This window comes from Balaenoptera ricei, chromosome 6 (genome assembly GCF_028023285.1).
Source record: "Balaenoptera ricei isolate mBalRic1 chromosome 6, mBalRic1.hap2, whole genome shotgun sequence".
In the NCBI taxonomy this organism is placed as follows: domain Eukaryota; kingdom Metazoa; phylum Chordata; class Mammalia; order Artiodactyla; family Balaenopteridae; genus Balaenoptera; species Balaenoptera ricei.
In genome coordinates this window covers 99,319,866-99,343,786 of record NC_082644.1, presented here as the reverse complement: position 1 = coordinate 99,343,786, position 23,921 = coordinate 99,319,866, and the positions used below count along the sequence as shown (strand labels likewise).

General features: G+C 42.8%; 1 protein-coding gene across 5 annotated transcripts in view; it reads right to left on the bottom strand.

Annotated features, from left to right (window-relative positions):
• PALM2AKAP2 (PALM2 and AKAP2 fusion) overlaps positions 1-23,921 on the bottom strand; it is a 624,626-nt gene that overhangs the window by 528,546 nt on the left and 72,159 nt on the right. The window contains exon 1 of one of the 5 annotated variants that reach the window (XM_059925269.1): positions 10,973-10,990. The exons of the other annotated variants lie outside the window; for them this stretch is intronic. The gene's annotated coding sequence lies outside the window, so the exon portion shown is untranslated. Of the gene's footprint in view, positions 1-10,972; positions 10,991-23,921 lie in introns of those variants that run through there. 5 annotated transcript variants of the gene reach the window in all.

Sequence of the window (23,921 nt, the reverse complement as noted above, 5' to 3'; positions counted from 1 at the left end):
AAAGCCATAGGAGGATGGGTTTCAAGTCTCAGAGTTTGATAGATATACTCTGGTGATTGGAAGACAGAGTCTGGAGCTGACCTATACCTGAAATTGTCAAACTGTGAGAGGCTGGCTGGCTGGAGAGGCCATTGGTGGTTCAGTTAAGAGGTCTGCATTGCAATTGGCCCACACTTGAAGAGTGTGGAGGGGCAAAGATGCATACATGCATCGCAGGTGTTAGATATGGATCGCTCAGAAGGGAAGAAGGTTAGGTGATCCCACCAGAAGGGGTGTGGAGGGAGCCACCGAGGGTCAGGGACTGTCCAGGAAAGTGCCACACCAGGTAACCAAAATAGGAGGGCCCCAGGAAGGATAGCTCCAAGGAACCCAAGAGAAAGCCCTATAGAGGAGGAACTGGCCTTTGTCCACTGGCCCCGCCCAGAGGGCACCAATGTAGATTACAAGTACATCGTAATCTACCTTGTAAGTCAAGGCAGGCATCTTCTGCCTCTTCCTCTCCCTCTCTAGCCCTAACCCTGGAGAAGCCAAAGCCGCAGAGTCGAGGAGAAAGAGTAGAAGAGGGAGGAATTGTGAAGAATCCAACCACGCCTCCTTCCCCACTGCTAGTCTCCACCTGACAAGGGTCCACACTGTGGGAGAGGAGAGACTTTAAATTGGATGGAAGATTGAAGTTTGCTATTCAACCAGACTGGACTTACTAATTAGACAATGTGTTAACCTGCGAGTGAGTGATTGGAAAAGCTATGGGAACTGCCCAGACTTTCATCACGGGGAAGGGAAAGACAAGTCAACAGAGAAGTTTAGAGAAAAAGTAAAGTCCTGGGTTTCCCTGGTGGCACAGTGGTTGAGAATCTGCCTGCCAATGCAGGGGACATGGGTTCGAGCCCTGGTCCAGGAAGATCCCACATGCTGCAGAGTAACTAAGCCCGTGCGCCACAACTACTGAGCCTGCGCTCTAGAGCCCGCGAGCTACAACTACTGAGCCGGAGTGCCAAAACTACGGAAGCCCACGCACCTAGAGCCCGTGCTCCACAACAGGAGAAGCCCGCGCACTGCAACAAAGAGTAGCCCCTGCTCGCCACAGCTAGGGAAAGCTGGCGTGCGGCAACAAAGACCCAATGCAGCCATAAATTTATTTATTTATTTATTTATTTATTTATTTATTTATTAAAAAAAAAAGTAAAGTCCTGCTTATTCAAAAAGCTGGTCACTTGATGCCTTTTGGAATAGAACTGCATCTAAAAGGTTTATCGGGTTAAGCTAGCCCATAAAATATATCATCAAATACTAAATGAATTAACCTCATTTAGTTATATAGGCAACATTACCCAGCTGCCTCAATAGTTTTAGAACAGTGGAATTTTAGTAAATAAAAATACTATTTATATTTGAATTCATAATTGATGCACATTACAAAGGTAGACAGACTGTAGATGACTCTGAGAAATCCTAAGCAAGCTCAGTATGCAAATACATTCAACATGCCCACAACTACTGATGCCACTTCTTAACCTGGAGAGGCATTGAGGCCTTGGGTGACTTACATCTATGTGTTGTCTCCTGGAGATACCCAACAGTGCTTGGAAGGCGCCACTATTTCTCTTTCAGTCCTGAAATTATTTTCATAACCATTCTCCTCCTCCTCCTCCTCCTCCTCTGACCTGGGAGGGTCATGCTCACCTTCCGGGGCTCTGATCTGTTCTCTACCTGCAACATCCTGGTCTTAGGAGCAGGTGAGTACCAGGACTATGAAGGCAGAGGGCACAATGTACAGCAATACACAAACTTTTTGGCTTTGGGGGAACACATTCTGCTGCATACTCTTTAGCTATTTCAACTGGCCAAAGAGTATTTTATCCTAATTCCATCCTCAAGTAGCTCTTTGTAACTCACAGTATTCCAACGCATGACTTGGAGTCCAAGTTCTCTATGTTGCAAATGAACGTAACACTACTTTGGTCATCCAAGACTCTCAGGTTCTTGTCTTGGCCAAACCAAAAAGTAGCTCACCTCCACACCCTTGCTACCAGGTTTTCATGAAAGAAAGTCTCAGATCAAATTCTGCCACATGTACAGATACCAACTAAACAAACTTTAATAGTAAGTAAGCACAAAACAGATCATATAACCTCTTTTGGTTTTTAGATGCTCTGATTCCACCTTGCATGGAACATTAACCAGAGGCAGATGTCACAATGTTCCAGAGGCAGTATTCTGTCACCCTAATTGTCCACAGAAAGCAACCAGAATCATTCCACTCTGCAGCAACATAGAACTACTTAAGGACCAAACCTCAGGTGCCATCCCCAAGAGATCAGGCTGTAAGACTTGCAAGGGTGGCAACCATCTCTAAAGTATGCTAGCCAACTCACATAGCTGGAGACCCTTTAATTTCACTAAGAAGAGCCTACTTCTAACATCTGTCATGCAGATTAACAAGACATAAATTTCATCCATGAAAACTCATTTCTGACATTCATTATGTTAACTAATAAAGTCTCTGGTGGTGATTGAGATATACACAACTTAAATGCTGTAGCAGCTGCCTTTAGGGCCTGGCCTTTCTGATTAAGTGCTAGCTGATCACTCCTGGGGTGTGAATTGTTGATTAGGGTGACTGACAGCCCCTAGAGAGCAGCTCAGAGTAACACACACACACACACACACACAAACATATTCACACACATTCACACACACACACCTCTATGCTGAAGTAATTTAAAGCAGATTACAAACATGAAAACAATATATGAATAGGAAAAAACATCTGCCCAAAAGTAACTCTTTTGGTATTGCTATAATTGCCATTCATGACATTAAGTAGAAAACTGATTTAAATAATATAGAAATAATGAAATGTGTTGATTTTATTCTTACAAAACTCTACCTTTTCATTTTTTAATTTGGGAAACGTTAAAAAGCATGAATTTGTTAAAATCAACCACAATCCTACACAGAACTTAAGTTAAAGGAACTTAATCCTTTTTCTACGTACTCACACACAGACACACACTTTATTTTATAAAATTGGGTGATCCTGAGCATTTTCATTTGTCATTAAGTATATTTTCAAAAACTTGAATTCAGATGGCTACATATTCTTGTGTCGTATAGCTACACCATAATTTGGTAAACTAATCCCCTATAATTTGTGATTATTTTAGGTTGTTTCTGATCTTTTACTAACATAAACAATTTTGTACCTACCACTCAGCAGGACACAGTTTGCACACTTACATTGGGAAATTTCAGCAGAGTTTAATAAAGGTACTATTTACAAAGTCAAGGGGAGGATTTAGGAAAAGCAACCAATGGATGGTGCGCTACCTGGTGCCTTGAAATGCTGGGGGGCTGTTACCTGATGGAGAGTGAGCACATGCTAGAAACTAGAGAGAACATATGAAGAGAGCTGCCAGACAGGAGCTGCAGCCCACAGTAGGGCTACAGCCCATATACAGTAACCTAACAGGGAGGGAGCTGCTTAAAAAACCATCACCTCACTCCAATTCCCCTGCCTGTGCCTTCCATTGGCACAGCCCAACCAGAAGCCAGAGGGCAAAGAAGCCCACTGATGTAGTCAGCCTCCTGGCACGGAGCACAGTAAAGGATGGAGAGTGAGTCAGGAGGGGCAAGAATGCCACAACCATGAGAAATAGTTTTCATTTTCATGCAAAAGTCCACCAAAACATATATGTTGAAAGAAAGAAAGATAAGATAAATAACTTCAGCATTAAGAAACACTATCAGTGATACAGGAAGTGGGGAGAAGTACCTTCTCTTCGGGACAGGCTTAAAGGACCCAGCTGCCTGATGTTCTGATGAATCAAGCTACCACTGAATTCTGATGCAGGACTGAGGAGGCTGAATCCCCAAGGGTCTGGCAGGGAGGAGGTACTGATATCTGGCAGGGATTCTCATTTGTCTGGGTGGATCGATGAGGTGAAAGTCCGCTTCAAGAATCTTTTCATAATAACAGTTTCCATATTTCTAACCCTCACTACCTGCCAGGTCCTGTGTTAAGAGCCTTAAACACATCATCTCATTTAACACTCTTAATAAGACCTGAACTGCTTTATGAAGGAATAAACAGTGGAAATGTGGTGAACAAAGATTGCAGCACCCCAGGGAATGTCTGTCAAGAATTAGAGGAAGAAGGAAACCATCTAAGAGTACTGCCTGGGTTATACAATCACTTAAAATAACAATAATAATAAGCATTAGTCACTTTTAGAGGTTGCTAGGATATCAACTCTATTCTGAAAGTTGATAAAAGGCAAGAATTGAGCATTTATCTTGATTTTCCTCTATGACTATATTTCAGGATAACCAAATAGTTGATGAGTAAGTTGTTCTTTATAGGATAACTTCAGATAATACGTGCAGAAGGCATGATAGAATTTAAAAGACCACTTTGCAACCCCTAATGAAAGAATGCATCTAGACAACAATCATTGGTGGATGTTAAATCATTGAGTTGACGGGAAATTTTTAATGGATGGATCAGACTGACAACTCTTAAACCTACTGATCGTCTTAGCATCACACAAAAACGGAAAAGAATGGAACATGGCATGTATCAATGTGAGGTATAGGTAGTATACAGCAAAATGTATAAATTATTCTTGCCAAAATAACTGAACCTGAATCTAATCAAGTCTCCAGACATAGCTACAGGTCTAGAGAAAGTATGGGAGGTAGAGGGATAGAAAAACAAGTTAAACTCCACAAGAAGCAACTAGCCAAGTCCAGAATGGAGGAAATTCTGCAGGAGAAATGACCATATGACTTCCACAAATAAGCAGTCTGACAAAGGGGGTGGAGGGGAATTGTTGTAGATTGAAAGAGAGTTAAGAAAGCAACTGCTACTAATTTTTTCAATTTACAGCCTTTTGCAACCGTTACCTTCCCTATGAAAATTCTCTTTTCCAAGGTGACCTAGCCTACCTTGAAGCAGGACTCAACACTTCATCCCAGCCTGCCTGCAGCAACAAATACCTTCCACAACCCACAGTGAGCAATATAAACTTTACCAAAGATTTTACTGATGTGCTGGAGAGAGGCTTTCACTCCCCACTGGTCACCATCCTACACATGCTTCCTCCCAAAAATCTTTCCCGTTGACTGCCCTCTGTTTGGTCTCTAGCTTTCTTCTAGAATCCCAGAATGCCAAAGGTTATTATTCCCAGGAAGACTTGCTTTCAGCAAACAAAAGAATGTTCAACCACAGCCATTCAATGGGAAAGTTATAAATTACAAGTAATTTTTCCTATCTCACAGCTAATGTCACCAATTACTTAGACTGCTACACAAACAATGTATTTTCCATTTTTCTCACTTTCCTAGACAAACATTTGAATTTCTTCCAGTTTAGGTATATCTGTCTTCATGTGTGGAACCCAGAACCAAATGTAAAATCCTGGTGTGAGCTGAAAAAAATAGAAAGGGGCCCTAATCTCTGTTATTCTAATAAGTTTACTGATGTAGCCTAGGACCCCAAAATTTTGTATAGGGATTGCTTCTCATCAGTTATTTATGTTGAGATTCCTGGCAAATTCTTTTCACACATGCTTCTGTTAAAGTACGTCTTTCCCCCATCCTACACTTGTGCCGCTATTTTCAGACTCAAGGGTTATGTACAAGTTCTCCCTATTAAATATAATTTTAACAGACTAGTCTATCAAATTACCTTTTCTCCATTAATCAACATTCCTGATGAATTCTACTGATCACCACATTATTTTCTAAGTGTTCCCAAGTAAAATAGTTGAGTGGCCTTCAATTTTTCCAAGGATCATGCCATGCTCCTATTCTATAATTTCTGTAACCTACCATTTTTCTCTCCTGAAATCAGAGACTGTGCAAGGGGTACAGGTGATATATACTTAAGAGTGTCACATATAAGGAGGGACCACATACATGGTAGATACTGTAAATTTGAGCATTAAATATTGTAAACATTGTTCTGGCAGAAGGCCATAAAGTGTCCTATTCTTTAAAAATTATATTGTGATAATTTTCCAACAGGTGGAAGCAAAGTATCTTGAGGAAGAGGTGCCTTTTGCTAAATCACACAAAGGCTCCATATGGGCCAGTGGTGGCTTGCTGAAAATTGTGTTAACTCATGCTATAGACTAAACATTTGTGTTCCCCCAAAATTCTATGTTGAAACCTAATCCCCAATATGAGGGTATTTGGAGGCAAGGCTTCTGGGAGGTGATTAGGTAATGAGGGTAGAGCCTCATGAAAGGGATTAATACCCTTATAAAAGAGACTCCAGAGAGTTCTTTGTCCCCTTCTGCCATGTGAGGACACAGTGAAAATAGCCATCTATGAACTAGGAAGAGGGTCCTCACCAGACAATCTGCTGGCACCTTCATCTTGGATTCCCAGCCTCTAGAACTGTGAGAAATAATTTTTTGTTGTTTGTAAGCCACTCAGTCTCTGGTATTTTGTTATAGCATCCCAAATGGACTAGGACAACTCAACTCCAATCTGCTGGCCAACACCAATTTTCTATAACTACTCATAGGTTATTGACAACAGCTTCATACAGTTCTAGCTCTTTTAATCTCTGGAATATAGTTCATCTGGGCCTGGTTCTCCCTGTTTCCTTAACCGGTATTTGGTTGCAATTCCCTTCTACATGCTCTTTGTTCTACCCTTTCCAGTTGGAATACCATATCCTTAAAAGAGAGAGGACGGAGGAACAGATCGGAATCATTCTGCCTTCTTTGTCAACAGCCGCAGGGCCAAGCTGTGACCCTATCACTCTCCTCCTTTTATGCACCCTGGGGTCTCCTCCTCCCAAGCTTCCTATCCCCACTCTCCTCCCAAGTGTGGTTTATTTCCTCCAGTATTATTTGCCCATTGCCCGGGGCTTCCTCTCTGATCCCATGTCACTGCCATTGATTTAGCTTCTGTTCTCACACCTGCCTCTCTGCTACTTGTTCTCATCAACTTAATGTGATTATCAAGTTCTTCCTTTTTGAACCAATGATCTCTCTTACTGGGTCCACTTTCCTTTCCCTACATCACCAAAGTATAAATCCTTTCTGAGTCAGTTTCCTGTTCCCCCCATTCAGTCCGTCAGGACTGTGCCCCAGCTGGCCTGTGACTTGCTCCTGGAAGCCTCCTTCCTCCTGAGGCTATAAAAGCTTCCCCTGAGGCAAAGCCGCCACTACACCTAGTACAAAGCGTGCGCTGAGAAACCCACGATTCCTCTCTTTTCACTCTAAAATTCTCATTGATTTTTCTCCACAGAGACAATAAAGCCTTTCTACCATAAGGTCATCAATGCCTTTCCTTTTATTTTTTAAAGTCACCTTCAATTTGTCGCTTCCTTGGATAAATGTTTTCCTTCAAGCATTCTCTTTCTAGTTGTGCTTTTCACATTTCCCATGTGTCCCCCTCTGTCAGGAAAACCATTGTTTATTAACTTAATTTGCGGTTGCTGGTCAATGTCACAGCACCTGCTCAAGTCATCAGAGCTGTCAAATTATTGAGGATGGAAGACCCCAATTGTAAGATTTTTGTCCCAGTAAACTGTCACCCATTCATTCATTTACTCATGCATACATCTGCTCCACAGATATGGATTGAGGATCTACTATACGGCAAGCACTGAGATGAATAAATTCACAATCACCATCATTAGAAACCTGAAGTCATATTTCAAATATAACTGGAGCCCGTGTGACTCCATTTGTCTGTGGAATTATAATAAAATAAACCACAGATGAACAAGAGTAATTTAAAACAATTCAAATCATTACCAGGGGCAGATAGAAGACCACATTCTTAGTCCCCAACCAAACATCTTCACATACCCTTTGTACCTCTCTCTCACTCTCACCCTGTCAGAACTCTCCGGGGCACTTAGGTCACCACGACAAACTCACCTGTCACAGAATGGCCTACCCACCTCAGCCACAAGTACGTAAAAATCCAGGGTAAAACACCACACAAGTCCCCCACCCACCCAAATAAGGAGCTTTATTACATACCTAGATGAATTGGAAAGCAAGAAAGAAAATCCAGAGACATGATAAAGGGGAGATATGCACAGCTCAACTCAGGGGCAAAAACTAAAGCCAAGTGGTTCACAGAAGGATAAGAGCTGGACCTGGACTCAAGTGGTTGAGAGACTCAGGGACAAACAGCAAAGCCTCACGTTCTTGCAAAAAGAGAAGATAGACTGGAGCCCCACACGCCATGCAGGAGCTGTGAAGGGCTGCCTGGGGCATCAGATGGAGGCTGGAAACGCCACATACTGACCTGGCGAGAGGGAAGGAGACGTCTGCACCATGATGCTGGTCTGTTTCAAATCCCGTTCATCTTCTTCCTGCCCCTACACCTGGACCCAGACCTATTCACACATACACATACCTAAAGTGTCAAAGTGCACCCTCAGGGCTCCAGCCACATCCAGCTTCCCTTTCTGGGAAACCCCATGCTCCACCCACCAGGACCAGGTTGGTGTTTAAAAAAAAATATAAGAACAGCTGTAGTTTCTGTCTTCTGATGGGACCTTGACCACTATGCATTAGCAACGCCATTCAAATGACTGTTCACTTAACAATTTTTCAACTTTACAATGGTGTGAAACAACCTTTTCTCCTTTCAGTAGAAAATGGACTTTGAATTTTGGATTTCGATCCTCTCTTGGGCTAGTGATATACGGTACAATCCTCTCTCGTGATGCTGGGCAGCGGCAGTGAGCCTCAGCCCCCAGTCAGCCACGTGATCACAAGAGTAAACATCTGATACACTTTACAACCATTCTATATCCATACAACCGTTCTGTTTTTCACTTTTGGAGTAGTATTCAAGAAATTACATGAGATATTCAAAACTTTATTATAAAAGAGGCTTTGTGTTAGGTGATTCTGCCCAATTGTGGGCTAATGCAAGTGTTCTGAGCATGTTTAAGGCAGGCTAGGCTCAGCTATGATGTTCTAACGTTGTGTTAGCTTCAGTTGTACAGCAAAGTGATTCACTTATACGTATACATATATCCATTCTTTTTCAGATTCTTTTCCCAGGTAGGTTATTACAGAATATTGAGTAGAGTTCCCCGTGCTATACAGTAGGTCAGGAATGATTTTTTGTTTGTTTCTTTGCTTGTGTATTTTATTACAGTGATTAGGTTTCATTAGTTAACTTTGTTAAAGGAATGATTTTTAACTCAGGAGAAAATCTCATTCAGAGTAGCTCTCCAGCTCCCCCCCAAACACATGAGTTCCTGCTGGATGGCTTCTTGAATTGTGATTTTGGCTTTGCCAGTCTAACCTACTGCTTCTGCTCAATTCACTTAGAGATAGGCCTAACTGTTCTGGAAGCTTCTTAGTTAACAGGAGAAACGCCATGCAAGTTTCTGCTCTGAGAACACAATTGACGAGACATATTTGGCCTTGCGAGTTTCTGGATAAACATTTACAAGCAGCCACAAGGCAACAGGCACCATTAAGTCTACAATGTCAGAAGGGCTCAAGGAATAGCTTGTGCTTTGTGCCAGGAAAAGCAAACACCTTGTATATGATCTCTTTTGTCATGAAAAGAGCAGCCACGCAATGGAGACAGGTCCACAATGGAGCCAGGTCTCTCTGTCATTTCAGTTCATCTTACCCCTGCGGTCACAGGATTCCACAGACAAGGCTCCAGGCCCCAACAAGAAGAGTCACTAGCCTGTCCCTTGTGTGCTGGCATTGGCCTTGGGGTGGTCTTGGGGCTGAGCCAGCCCAGCACGTATTTGCTTTGTAGTGTAAACCTGAACTGAAAATGAGACCACAGGCAAAGCATGGCACATATTGGGGAGGAATCCTCCTCTTGAATCGTGCCCAGAATTGATGACACCAGGCAGTGCAGTGACAACGCAAGGTATATCTGGAGAGTTGGCAGTTCTGGCAGCCTTAGGAGGCTGAGTGCTTGCTGTGGATGTCACTGTGGACACTCACAGACACGGCAGAGGTGACAAACCACTTTATGAAGTTGCAAGAGACCAGGAGACTCCTCTGAAGGCAGGAGAGAAGTTCATGGGCAGAACATTAGAAGTGACAAAAGGACTCAATGAAAGAACTCACACAAGACACACCCCGGGGCACCCAGAGGAGTTTTCATTAACTCCCAGCTAAAGACCAAGGTGTCAGATTCACAGGACACAAGATGGGACTGTGTGGGTTTTTTCCTATGGGGAGGGTGCAGATGAAGTAGAAAACTCTAAACCTAAAGAGAAGACTATGGGAGGAAAAAAGAGAGGGAGGTTGGGAAATGAGGTCTGATCATCGTAGGGAAGCTGTGCCAAGTTCATTGTAATAAGCAAGGAAAATGCAAAGTAGAATCATCATTCTTTATTCCTGTTTTACCTCTGTCACCCTCCCCATCAACCAGCTTGAACCTTTGCAGGAAAACACCTGATCAGATCTCCAACAGAGGAAAATGCTTAATCAATCAGGGGAATGCAGGCAAGGCAAGGGCTTCTGATAGGCACCAAGTGGATCACTAAGCAGAGAGGAGAATTGACCAGCAGACAACTTCAGCCTAAGAGAACCATGAGGCTGATTCCCCAGGTTCACTACCCACTTGCCCCATCACCAACTGCCCCCAGCAACCTAGAGAACTGCCAGAGACCCCCTTGCAAGGCACCTGGGTCACTTCCCCTTCAAGCCCTCTGTGTGTTCTCTTTGGTAGTCAAATTCTTGCTGAAAAATTGGATAAACCAAGGTTTCGCTAAAATAATGTTCAAAATCAATCAGTGTTTATTCCAGTATATGCTGCAGGAAAAGCCTAGATCTCATCACAGTCCAAACCACCCCTGCTTGCCAGGAGAGCGTGCAGAGGCGCAGGAAAGCCAGCCCTGCTTGCAAACCTTAGTAATTCCGATGGGAACCTGTCGGATGCCAGGAGTCTGGGAAGACAGCTTAATTAAGTGCAACCAATGACAGTTCTGATTGGGAAACTGAGGATGCAGTACCTGGGTGCCATTCAGGCAACAGTCTGTTCCTTTTGTTCAGACACTGGGAGGGTCTCTGCTTTTGCCTACAACAAACAGGAGAACTGTAATTACACAATGTCAAATTGCAGCTGGGCGTGCTATTTTGGATTTTATATTGTCCTGGAGAAGATTTACATCCAAAAAGATGGGATGCCTCCCCACTTGAATGGTGGCTGTATTTAAGGTACTTGAAGCCTTGTAACACTCTGCAGTCCTAATTCCACTTCTCGTGGTGAAGAGAGGGTTAGCGAGCCAAAATCTAGTGCACGTTTCTGGAGGCTAGAAGTCCAAGATCAAGGTGGCGGCAGGGGTGGTTCACTCTGAGGGCTGTGAGGGAGAATATTTTCTGCTCCTCTCACCCAGCTCCTGGTGGCTTGCTGGAAATACCTGACATTCCTTGGCTTATAGGTGCATCATCCTGATCTGTCTTCTTTTTCACATGGTGCTCCCCCTGTGTGTGTGTCCATCCCTGTGTCCGAATTCCCCCTTTTTTATAAAAACACAGTCATACTGGATTAAGGCCCACCCTAATGACATCATCCCAACTTGACCATCTGCAAAAACACTATTTCCAAATAAGGTCACATTCACAGGTACTGGGTATTAGGACTTAAACATCTTTGGCTGGGGTCGGGGAGGGGTACGGGGTGGGGGGAGGAATTCAACCCATAACATCTTGGTTCCAATGAAATCTTATGTGGATGCCCCGCCCTGTGTGTCTGGGGGGCGGGGGGACAAAAGCAGACAAAGCAGAGCTTCTCTGATTGGCATGAGGGTGCTGAGTCCCTATCAGTCCTCTCAGTGAAGCCCCCTTCCTGTGGGCTCTAAGAGGGCTCTGCAGAGTACAGCTTAACTTTCCCTGGTTTTAGGGCAACTCAACTGAGAGAAAGGGGACCTGGATTTATTTTTCCTTTTTTCTTAAATGAGCACGTGTCAAAGATTTATTTAACTCTTTGATAAGAGAACCAGTAAGGTGTTACAACCAGATCAAAGGAGCATTCAAGAGCATACATTAACAAGGCAATCCGGAATGCTGAAAGGAATTTACAAATAAATGCAAAACTAGTCAATATCCACCCTGCATAACCAACTGCATCTCCACTGGACAAAATTCATTTGCATTTCTATGGGCAAGAATCATATGCATTACTATCAGTTTTCCACCAATGACAGTTACAAAACAGCTCAAAGGCAATGAAAGGTGCAGATAACCAGGAAGGGTGCATTAGACAAGACACCCAGTAGTCCTTAAGGCCCATTTCAAAGTCTTTCACAATTTTTCCTGGTAGAATATATGCCTCCCAGGTGTTAGGACCACCTGCTCATATATTACCAATCACCTAAGGCATTTACATCCCAGGGGCAGGGGGAGGGGGACGAGGGTCTGCTGGTTGGGGAGGAGGTGCCCTCCTTCAGGCCTCGGAACAATTAGGGTGGCCCCTCCTCTCCACCTCACCCACTGCCACCCCCAAGGCCCCAACATGGGGAGGGGGAAGGGTAAGCTGGGACGAAGTGAGAGAGTGGCATGGACATATATACACTACCAAACGTAAAATAGCTAGCTAGTGGGAAGCAGCCGCATAGCACAGGGAGATCAGCTCGGTGCTTTGTTGAGCACCAACATTCTAACAGCTAGTTCCTGAATTCACAAACAGTAGCAGGACGGGTGTGTGTTTGGGAGACAGACATGAACCCCACCACCGCATGGGCTTCATCAACAGGCAATTCCCGGGGGATGCAGTTACGAGGAAGAAGTTCAGCCGGCCTTGGTACATTGGCTGAGAAATGGAGCAGTGGGGGGTGGCTTGTTTTCTGCCTGCTCCGGTAGAAATTCCACATGATGGGGGAGGGGAGGTATCGCCCTGAGCAAGGGAAGCCAGCCTGAGATTGTTTTCCCTCCACATCCTGCCAGCCTCCCGAAACTGATATCCCTGGGAAAGCTGACATCTTACAGAGTTACATTCTCCCGTAGGTCGTAGGTCGGCATCATCGTGGCCAGGCCCTCTGCAGCCCAGATAAGGGCTGGGATCTTGTCAGCCAGCCATATGGCAGCAGCCACGCCGGGGGTGAAGTTTCAGTCGCTTTGGGGGTCACTGCTTCTTGCTCAGCAATGCTTAGGAGCAGAAGTACATGGTGGAGCCCTCAATCCCTTGACTAGCGAACAGGATGGTCCTGAAACTCACATTTCTCATTCTTGCCTGAGATCAAGAGGGATCTTGGGAACCACACAGCCCAAAACACTGGTGGAACTGTACCCTACCCTCCCCGACACCCATACATACTGCCAACTACTACTTGACTGAGATTCTTGCCACTTCACTCCCAAAGAAATAAACACACATAATTCAAGCTTACACAGATCTGCTTGCTAGTTGTGAGACTGTGGACAAAGAGAATGTTCCAAGGCTCAGTTTTTTCACGTCTAAAATGGGGGTGAGTATTACTGTGAGGAACACAAGCTGCTGTATGTAAACCCCAAAAAATCTCACTGGCTTAACACAGTAAAAGTTTATTTTTGCTCTCTCGAAGTCCAAACCGGGTGTTACCGAGCAGTGGTTGCCCTCCAAGATGTGATTCCAAAGCCAGACTCCTTCCAGTTTATATCCCAACGTCACCGTGCTTGTCTTCACAAGATAGAGGAGAAAAGAACACGGAGGGTCAGAGATGTGGGGTGGTATGTAGGCCAGGCCGGGAAGTAACACACGAGACCTTCACTAGCAAGTCTTTGACCAAAACTCAGTCCTACCACCAGGCTTAACTGCCAAGGAGTTTGCGAAATCGAGTTTAGCTGTGTGCCCAACGGCAGGAAGCCAGCCAATCCCTGGTCTCAGGTTGAAAACCTCAGAGCAATGTTGTAGAAATAAAAATGATTCGCACTCAGGTGCACAGTAAGTGTTCAACAGACGTCAATTGGGGCAGATATTAACACCACAAGGGCGACACAATAGGTCCCTGAGAACTGGCTGGAGATGCTGCTTCGGACATGGGTCCTGCCCAGAAGGTTGACTTTGTCATGCTTGGGCCCAAATGACAATCATGATAAGCTCACGGGGATGAACTCAAGCTCATGCTTCTGCTGACTCCCCTTGTGGGGGGAGAGGTGGTGGGCTTCAGTTCTGGGTTAGGAGGAGGCAGGGGATCATGGATGCTTCGATTACACCTGCCATGCTGGGACCAGTTTCTCCCTAAAATACCAGAAGGCTAACTAACATGACTTGGGACTACAAGAATTCATTATCCTTCTCAGGACTCCCAGCCAGGCAATATGAAGGATGTATGTTCTCCTGCTACTTTGATGCTGGCCCCACTCCTTGAGAAACAATAACCTTGGTCTTATTACTCTAGAGATATATTTGCCTCTTTTCTTCCTTATTTCAAAAGATCTCCATATATTACCTCCAAATGCCTCTAACTAAGACATTTGGGACAAAGGATCCACGCTCAAATTTCTTTTCTCTGACTTCCAGTTTTCTCTCTTAATAGCAAGACAGAGGAAAGGGACTGTATTAATGGCAACGTATGGAAAATAAACAAAAACAGCAATTATTTGATACCCTCCAATCCATCACAAACACACACACCCACACGGGCAACATCAACAACTCTTGGCTTCATTTGTCATTTTGACTTGGGGGCATGGGGAAAAAAGAGGGAAATGGGAAAGGAGAAAGCTGGGGGAAAAGGAAGATGAAGTATAACATAATTGGGAGAGAAAGGTAAGTACAAGTTCTTTGGGGCTATAAGCTATATATGTTGTGAATTGCTGCCCCACCGCCTAAAAAACTTTAGTTCTAGTAATCTAGGTTTATTTTAAGATAAACACCTTACAGCAAATAGTTTTTTTAGAGTTGAAAATGCAGAAAAACGAATAAAATGATTTTGTAACAAAATGCATTGGTCTTTTGCAAAATATTGGTTCACTGGCTTATGCAGATCTTCCAAAGATTGGCTTGTTTTATTACACAATATCATACAATCCTGTTTGTTCCATAATTCGAAAAGATACATGCACCCCAATGTTCACTGCAGCACTATTTACAATAGCCAAGACATGGAAGCAACCGAAGTGTCTATTGACAGATGAATGGATAAAGAAAATGTGGTACATATACAAAGGAATATTACTCAACCATAAAAAAAATGAAATAATGCCATTTGCAGCAACATGAATGGACCTAGAGATTATCATACTAAGTGAAATAAGTCAGAAAGAGAAAGACAAATATCGTATATCACTTATATGTAGAATATAAAAAAAAATGATACAAATGAACTTATTTGTAAATCAGAAACAGATTTACAGACAGAGAAACTTATGGTTACCAAAGGGGAATGGTGGGGTGGGAGAAGGGATAAATTAGGAGGTTGCTATTAACATATATACACTACTATATATAAAATAGATAATCAACAAGGACTTACTGTATAGCACAGGGGACTCTACTCAATATTCTACAATAACCTATATGAGAAAACAATCTGAAAAAGAATAGATATATGTATATGTATAACTGAATCACTTTGCTGTACAACTGAAACTAACACAACATTGAAAATCAACTATACCCCAATATAAAATTTAAAAAAATTTTAAATCCTGTTTGCTGACTACCAGTCTCATCAGAAAACTTTTTAAGTGTCAAGAAGCTGTCAAGCTCATGGTGGCAGAAACAAGTTTTCCAAAATTCTAATTTTTGCTTGAAAACTTGTACTTTTGTCATGGGAAACAAATAACTGTCACTTGTTTTCCTTGAAGTAACAGGCTCATTTTGTTCATTTTCAGGAAAATATCTGCCAAATACCCTAGTCTGAATAGCCACAGTTTGTCTGTCAGTCATTCTTGCAAATAAAAATGGTGTTCCGTAAAAAATAATCGATTAATTGCACTCTCAACTCAAACACACAAGTGCTTTTACTCAAGACAACCATCATATCGCGAATGCAGCAAAGGTACTTCATATATACTTCAGCACTTAGAATATTTTTTAAATGAACACAGAGGCCAAGATCTAATAAAATTAGTAATTTTTTACCACTTCCTCGGGTCATTCTTAAGTGAAACTGGCAGGTTTATTTTTTCACTTCAAATGAGTGGCAGCCCGGGATATAATGATGACTCTCTGATTCCTGCTAAGGACCCCGTAGTTCTACACACCACTGGTTTTGCACCAGCAGTGCAAATGTCAACACCATGAAACAGGCAAATGGTATCTTCATGCTATTATGAAAATAGTTTGACTCCGAAGAGCTCCTGAAGGGGTCATGGGGATTTTTATGGATCCTCGGACCACACTTTTGAACAGCTGTTATAGATCAAGCTGAAGCCCTCCTCATCATCCACTAACCCTCATTCCTTCAACACACCCACCACCTCCCTGGCACCAAAGTAACCACAACTATAAGATTGGTATAATATCCTTAATATGCAATTTTACATGTGACTATATCCACTGAAAATCTATAGATTGTTTATTATTTTTACATGTACATAAATATCACACTGTGCATGTCATTTTGCAATGTTTTATTTTCACAAAATCATGTATTTTTGAGCTTCACCCAGATTCAAACAGGTCTTGCCCACTCTTTTAACTGTCGAGTATGCCATTAAATGTATTACCCATTTTATTTATCCATTCCTCTGTTCAAATTTTTTTTCAAGATAGCAGTGTGGGGATATGCGGAGTTCACATCTCCCCACAACTAGGGCACCTGCTGGATGCTGGTGGGGGACCTCTACGCCCAAGGAGACGGGAGGAACCCCCAAGCAAACTGGTAGGACGTGGGGGGACAGAGGGGGGAGGAGAAGTGGAGGCCGGACAGTACCGGCTCCCCTGAGGGGTGGCTGAGAGGGCGGAGGGGTTCCCACACCTGGAGGGACCCTTGGGGGCTCAGATCAGGGGGGAGCACGCCCAGCATTTCCCCCGCCCAATCGGCCGGGAAGTCTACCCAGCTCTCGGCTGGGTCCTATGCCCTCAGAGGCCCCCTCCGGGTCACGTTGGTCCTGGGGGCATAGGTGGGAGGCTGGGAGAGAACAGGAGAGGCAGGCGGGAGGGGGCTTCCAAGATGGGAGGAGCAGGACAAGGAGTGGAGGGGGTTTGCGCTGCCCACTCGGCCTGGGAAGCCCACTGGGCTCCCAGGCCGGGTCCCCCGTGCTCCAAGCCCCCCCCACCCCCACCCCAGGGACCACACCGGTCCTGCAGGCATAGGAGGGAGGCCAGGGGACAGCAGGAGAGGCAGGCAGGAGGGGACCTCCAGAACCGGAGGAGTAGGAGAGGGGCGGAGAGCATTGGCCCTGACCACTCCGGCCCAGGAAGCCTACTGGGCTCCCAGGCTGGGTTCCCCGCCCTCCAATCCCCCCCACCCCTACCCCGGGGACCACACTGGTCCTGCAGGCATAGGAGGGAGGCCAGAGGAGAGCAGGAGAGGCAGGCAGGAGGGGACCTCCAGGACCGGAGGAGTAGGAGAGGAGCGGAGAGCATTGGCCCTGACCACTCTGGCCCAGGAAGCCTGCTGGGCTCCCAGGTGGGTTCCCCCAGCTTTGAGACCAGAGGTGGGAGGCATGCCTGGGCCTCTTCTGTACCACTTAGCCTAAGCTCCACACCCCACACCCCCCAGGGCCTTTTCCAGCCCTGAGGGTCCTAAGCATAGGCCCCACCCACAACCCAAACCCCACCCCTGCTTAGGCCCCACCCTCCACAGTCAAGGCCTTTTCCACCTTTTTCTTTCTTTCTTTATTTTTTTTCTCCTCCTCTTTTTTACTGTTGTGGTTCTGTTTTACCTTCCAGTTATTGTTGCATCTATATTTTTATTTTTATATTCTTTCTAACATATCCATTAGTTTCCTAGTCTAATTTTATTTTTTACTTTGTTACTGTCATCCTTTTCTTTTTTTTTGCCCCCCCTGCTTGGCTTGCTGAATCTTGGTCCATGAGCCGGGGGTCAGGCTGAAGCTCCTGCAGTTGGAGCTCTGAGTCCGAACCACTGGACTGACAGAAAACCTCAGAGCCCAGGGAATATTCATTGGAGTGAGATCTCCTGGAGGTCCTCATCTACAAACTCCAGCATTGGAAGCCTCAGGCCAAACAACCAGTAAGACAGGAACACAATCCCACTCATAAAAAAAAAAAAAAAAAAATGAGACGGCAAAAAAATATGTCACAGATGAAGAAGCAAGGTAAAAACCCACGACACCAAATAAACAAAGAGGAAATAGGCAATCTACCTGAAAAAGAATTCATAGTAATGACAGTAGAGATGATCCAGAATCTCGGAAACAGAACGGAAGCACGGATTGAGAAGATACAAGAAATGTTTAATAAAGATGTACAAGAACTAAAGAACAAACAAACAGAGATGAACAACACAACTGAAATGAAAAATACACTAGAAGGAATCAATAACAGAATAACTGAGGCAGAAGAACGAATAAGTGAGCTGGAAGACAAAATGGTGGAAATAACTGCCAAGAAGCAGAATAAAGGAAAAAGAATGAAAAGAATTGAAGACAATCCCAGAGACCTCTGGGACAACACTAAACGCACCAATATTCGAATTATAGGGGTCCCAGAAGAAGAAGAGAAAAAGAAAGGGTCTGAGAAAATATTTGAAGAGATTATAGTGGAAAACTTCCTTAACATGGGAAAGGAAATAGTCACCCAAGTCCAGGAAGCACAGAGAGTCCCATACAAGATAAACCCTAGGAGAAACACACCAAGACACATATTAATCAAACTTTAACAAAAATTAAACAAATTTAACAAAAATTAAATTCAAAGAAAAAATATTAAAAGCAGCAAGGGAAAAACAAAAATAACATACAAAGGAATCCCCATAAGGTTATCAGCTGATTTTACAGCAGAAACTCTGCAGGCCAGAAGGGAGTGGCAGGATATACTTAAAGTGATAAAGAGAAAAATGTACAACCAAGATTAGTCTACCCAGCAAGGATATCATTCAGATTCGATGGAGAAATCAAAAGCTTTACAGACAAGCAAAAGCTAATAGAATTCAGCACCACAAAACCAGCTTTACAACAAATGCTAAAGAAACTTCTCTAGGTGGGAAACACAACAGAAGAAAAAGACCCACAAAAACAAACCCAAAACAATTAAGAAAATGGTAGTAGAAACATACATATAGGGCTTCCCTGGTGGCGCAGTGGTTGAGAATCTGCCTGCCAATGCAGGGGACGCGGGTTCGAGCCCTGGTCTGGGAAGATTCCACATGCCGTGGAGCAACTAGGCCCATGAGCCACAATTACTGAGCCTGCGCGTCTGGAGCCTGTGCTCCGCAACAAGAGAGGCCGCAATAGTGAGAGGCCCGCGCACCGCGATGAAGAGTGGCCCCCACTTGCCACAACTAGAGAAAGCCCTCGCACAGAAACGAAGACCCAACACAGCCATAAATAAATAAATAAATAAATAAAGACTTTCTCTCTATTAAAAAAAAAAAAAGAAACATACATATAGATAATAACCTTGGCTGTAAATGGATTAAACGCCCCAACCAAAAGACACAGACTGGCTGAATGGATACAAAAACAAGACTCGTATATATGCTGTTTACAAGAGACCCACTTCAGACCTAGGGACACATACAGACTGAAAGTGAAGGGATGGAAAAAAATATTCCATGCCAATGGAAATCAAAACAAAGCTGGAGGGCTTCCCTGGTGGCACAGTGGTTAAGAATCCACCTGCCAATGCAGGGGACACAGGTTCGTGCCCTGGTCCACAAAGACCCCACATGCCATGGAGCAACTAAGCCCGTGCGCCACAACTACTGAGCCTGTGCTCTAGAGCCCGCAAGCCACAACTACTGGGCCCACGTGCTACAACTACTGAAGCCCGTGTGCCTAGAGCCCGTGTTCCACAACAAGAGACGCCACTGCAATGAGAAGTCCGCACACCACAACGAACAGTAGCCCCTGCTCGCCACAACTAGAGAAAGCCTGTGCGCAGCAACAAAGACCCAATGCAGCCAAAAATAATAAAATAAATAAAATAAATAAATTTATTAAAAAAAGAAAGCTGGAGTAGAAATACTCGTATCAGATACAATACACTTTAAAATAAAGACTGTTATAAGAGATAAGGAAGGACACTACATAATGATCAAGGGATCAATCCAAGAAGAAGATATAACAATTATAAATGTTTATGCACCCAACATAGGAGCACCTCAATACATAAGGCAAATGCAAACAACCATGAAAGGGGAAATCAACAGTAACACAATAACAGTAGGGGACTTAACACCCTACTTACACCAATGGACGGATCATCCAAACAGAAAATAAATAAGGAAACACAAGCTTTAAATGGCACAATAGACCAGATAGATTTAATAGATATTTATAGAACATTCCACCTGAAAGTGGCAGAATACACTTTCTTCTCAAGTGCACACGGAACATTCTTCAGGATAGATCACATCTTGGGTCACAAATCAAGCCTCAGAAAATTTAAGAAAATTGAAATTGTATCAAGCATCTTTTCTGACCACAACACTATGAGACTGGAGATCAATTACAGGAAAAAAACTGTAAAAAACACAAATACATGGAGCCTAAACAGTGCACTACTAAATAACCAAGAGATCACTGAAGAAATCAAAGAAGAAATCAAAAAATACATAGAAACAAATGACAATAAAATCACGATGACCCAAAACCTATGGGACATAGGAAAAGCAGCTCTAAGAGGGAATTTTATAGCAATTCAATCTCACCTCAAGAAACAAGAAAGATCTCAAATAAACAATCTAACCCTACACCTAAATCAACTAGAGAAAGAAGAATAAACAAAACCCAAAGTTAGTAGAAGGAAAGAAATCATAAAGATCACATCAGAAATAAATGAAAAAGAAATGAAGCAAACAATAGCAAAGAACAATAAAACTAAAAGCTAGTTCTTTGAGAAGATAAACAAAATTGATAAACACTTAGCCAGACTCATCAAGAAGAAAAGGGAGAGGACACAAATCAATAAAATTAGAAATGAAAAAGGAGAAATCACAACTGACACTGCAGAAATACAAAGGATTATAAGAGACTACTACAAACAACTATATGCCAATAAAATGGACAACCACGAAGAAATGTATAAATTCTTGGAATGGTACAATTTCTCAAGACTGAACCAGGAAGAATTAGAAAATATAAACAGACCTATCACAAGTAATGAAATTGAAACTGTAATTTAAATCTTCCAACAAACAAAAGTCCAGGACCAGATGGATGCACAGGCGAATTCTATCAAACATTTAGAGAAGAGCTAACACTGATCCTTCTCAAACTCTTCCAAAAACTTGCAGAGGGAGGAACACTCCCAAATTCATTCTACGAAGCCACCATCACCCTGATACCAAAACCAAAGATACCACAAAAAAAGAAAATTATAGACCAATATCACTGATGAACATAGATGCAAAAATCCTGAACAAAATACTAGCAAACAGAAGCCAACAACATATTAAAAGGATCATACACCATGATCAAGTGGGATTTATCCCAGGGATGCAAGGATTCTTCAATATATGCAAATCAATCAATGTGATACACCATATTAACAAATTAAGAAAAAAAACATATAATCATCTCAATGGGTGCAGAAAAAGCTTTTGACAAAATTCAACACCCACTTATGATAAAAACTCTCCAGAAAATGGGAATAGAGGGAACCTATCTCAACATAATAAAGGCCATATGCAACAAACCCACAGCAAGCATCACACTCAATGGTGAAAAACTGAAAGCATTTCCACTAAGATCAGGAACAAGACAAGGACGTCCACTCTCACCACTCTTATTCAACATAGTTTTGGAAGTCCTAGCCACGGCAATCAGAGAAGAAAAGAAATAAAAGGAATACAAATTGGAAAAGAAGAAGTAAAGCTGTCACTGTTTGCAGATGACATGATACTATACATAGAAAATCCTAAAGATGCCACCAGAAAACTACTAGAATTAATCAATGAATTTGGTAAGGCTGCAGGATACAAAATTAATGCACAGAAATTTCTGGCATTCCTATACACTAACAACGAAAAATCAGAAAGAGAAATTAAGGAACCAATCCCATTTACCATTGCAATAAAAAGAATAAAATACCTAGGAATAAACCTGCCTAAGGAGGCAAAAAGACTTGTACTCAGAAAACTATAAAACACTGATGAAAGAAATCAAAGATGACATAAACATGGAGAAATATACCATGTTTTTGGATTGGAAGAATCAACACTGTGAAAATGCCTATACTACCCAAAGCAAACTACAGATTCAATGCAATCCCTGTCAAACTACCAATGGCATTCTTCACAGAATTAGAACAAAAAATTTTACAATTCGTATGGAAACACAAAAGACCCCAAATAGCCAAAGCAATCTTGGGAAAGAAAAACGGAGCTGGAGGAATCAGGCTCCCCAACTTCAAACTATACCACAAAGCTACAGTAATCAAGACAATATCGTACTGGCACAACAGAAATATAGATCAATGGTACAGGATAGAAAGCCCAGAGAGAAACCCACGCACATATGGTCACCTAATTTATGACAAAGGAGGCAAGAACATACAATGGAGAAAAGACAGCCTCTTCAGTAAGTGGTGCTGGGAAAACTGGACAGCTACACGTAAAAGAATGAAATTAGAACACTCCCTAACACCATACACAAAAATAAACTCCAAATGGATTAAAGACCTAAATGTAAGGCCAGACACTATAAAACTCTTAGAGGAAAACATAGGAAAAACACTCTGACATAAACCACAGCAAGATCTTTTCTGACCTACCTCCTAGAGTAATGAAATAAAAACAAAAATAAACAAATGGGACCTAATGAAACTTAAAGCTTTTGCACAGCAAAGGAAACCATAAACAAGACAAAAAGACAACCCTTAGAATGGGAGAAAATATTTGCAAATGAAACAACGGACAAAGGATTAATCTCCAAAATATACAAACAGCTCATGGAGCTCAATATCCAAAAAACAAACAATCCAATTAAAAAATGGGTGGAAGACCTAAATAGACATTTCACTAAAGAAGACATACAGATGGCCAAGAGGCACATGAAAAGCTGCTCAACATCACTAATTATTAGAGAAATGCAAATCAAAACTACAATGAGGTATCACCTCACAGAACGGCCATTATCAAAAAATCTAGAAACAGTAAATGCTGGAAAGGGTGTGGTGAAAAGGGAACCCTCCTGCACTGCTGGTGTGAATGTAAATTGATACAGCCACTATGGAGAACAGTATGGAACTTCCTTATAAAACTAAAAATAGAATTACCATACGACCCAGCAATCCCACTACTGGGCATATACCCTGAGAAAACCATAATTCAAAAAGAGTCATGTACCACAATGTTCATTGCAGCTCTATTTACAATAGCCAGGACATGGAAGCAACCTAAATGTCCATCGACAGATGAATAGATAAAGAAGATGTGGCACATATATACAATGGAATATTACTCAGCCATAAAAAGAAATAAAATTGAGTTATTTGTAGTGAGGTGGATGGGCCTAGGGTCTGTCATACAGAGTGAAGTAAGTCAGAAAGAGAAAAACAAATACCGTATGCTAACACATATATATGGAATCTAAAAAAAAAAAAAAAAATGGTACTGATGAACCTAGTGGCAAGGCAGGAATAAAGACATAGACATAGAGAATAGACTTGAAGAGACGGGTGGGGGAGGGGGAAGCTGGGACGAAGTGAGAGAGTGGCATGGACATATATACACTACCAAATGTAAGATAGATAGCTCGTGGGAAGCAGCCACGTAGCACAGGGAGATCAGCTCGGGGCTTTGCGACGACCTAGAGGGGTGGGATAGGGAGGGTGGGAGGGAGACGCAAGAGGGAGGGGATATGGGGATATATGTATGCATACGGCTGATTCACTTTGTTGTACAA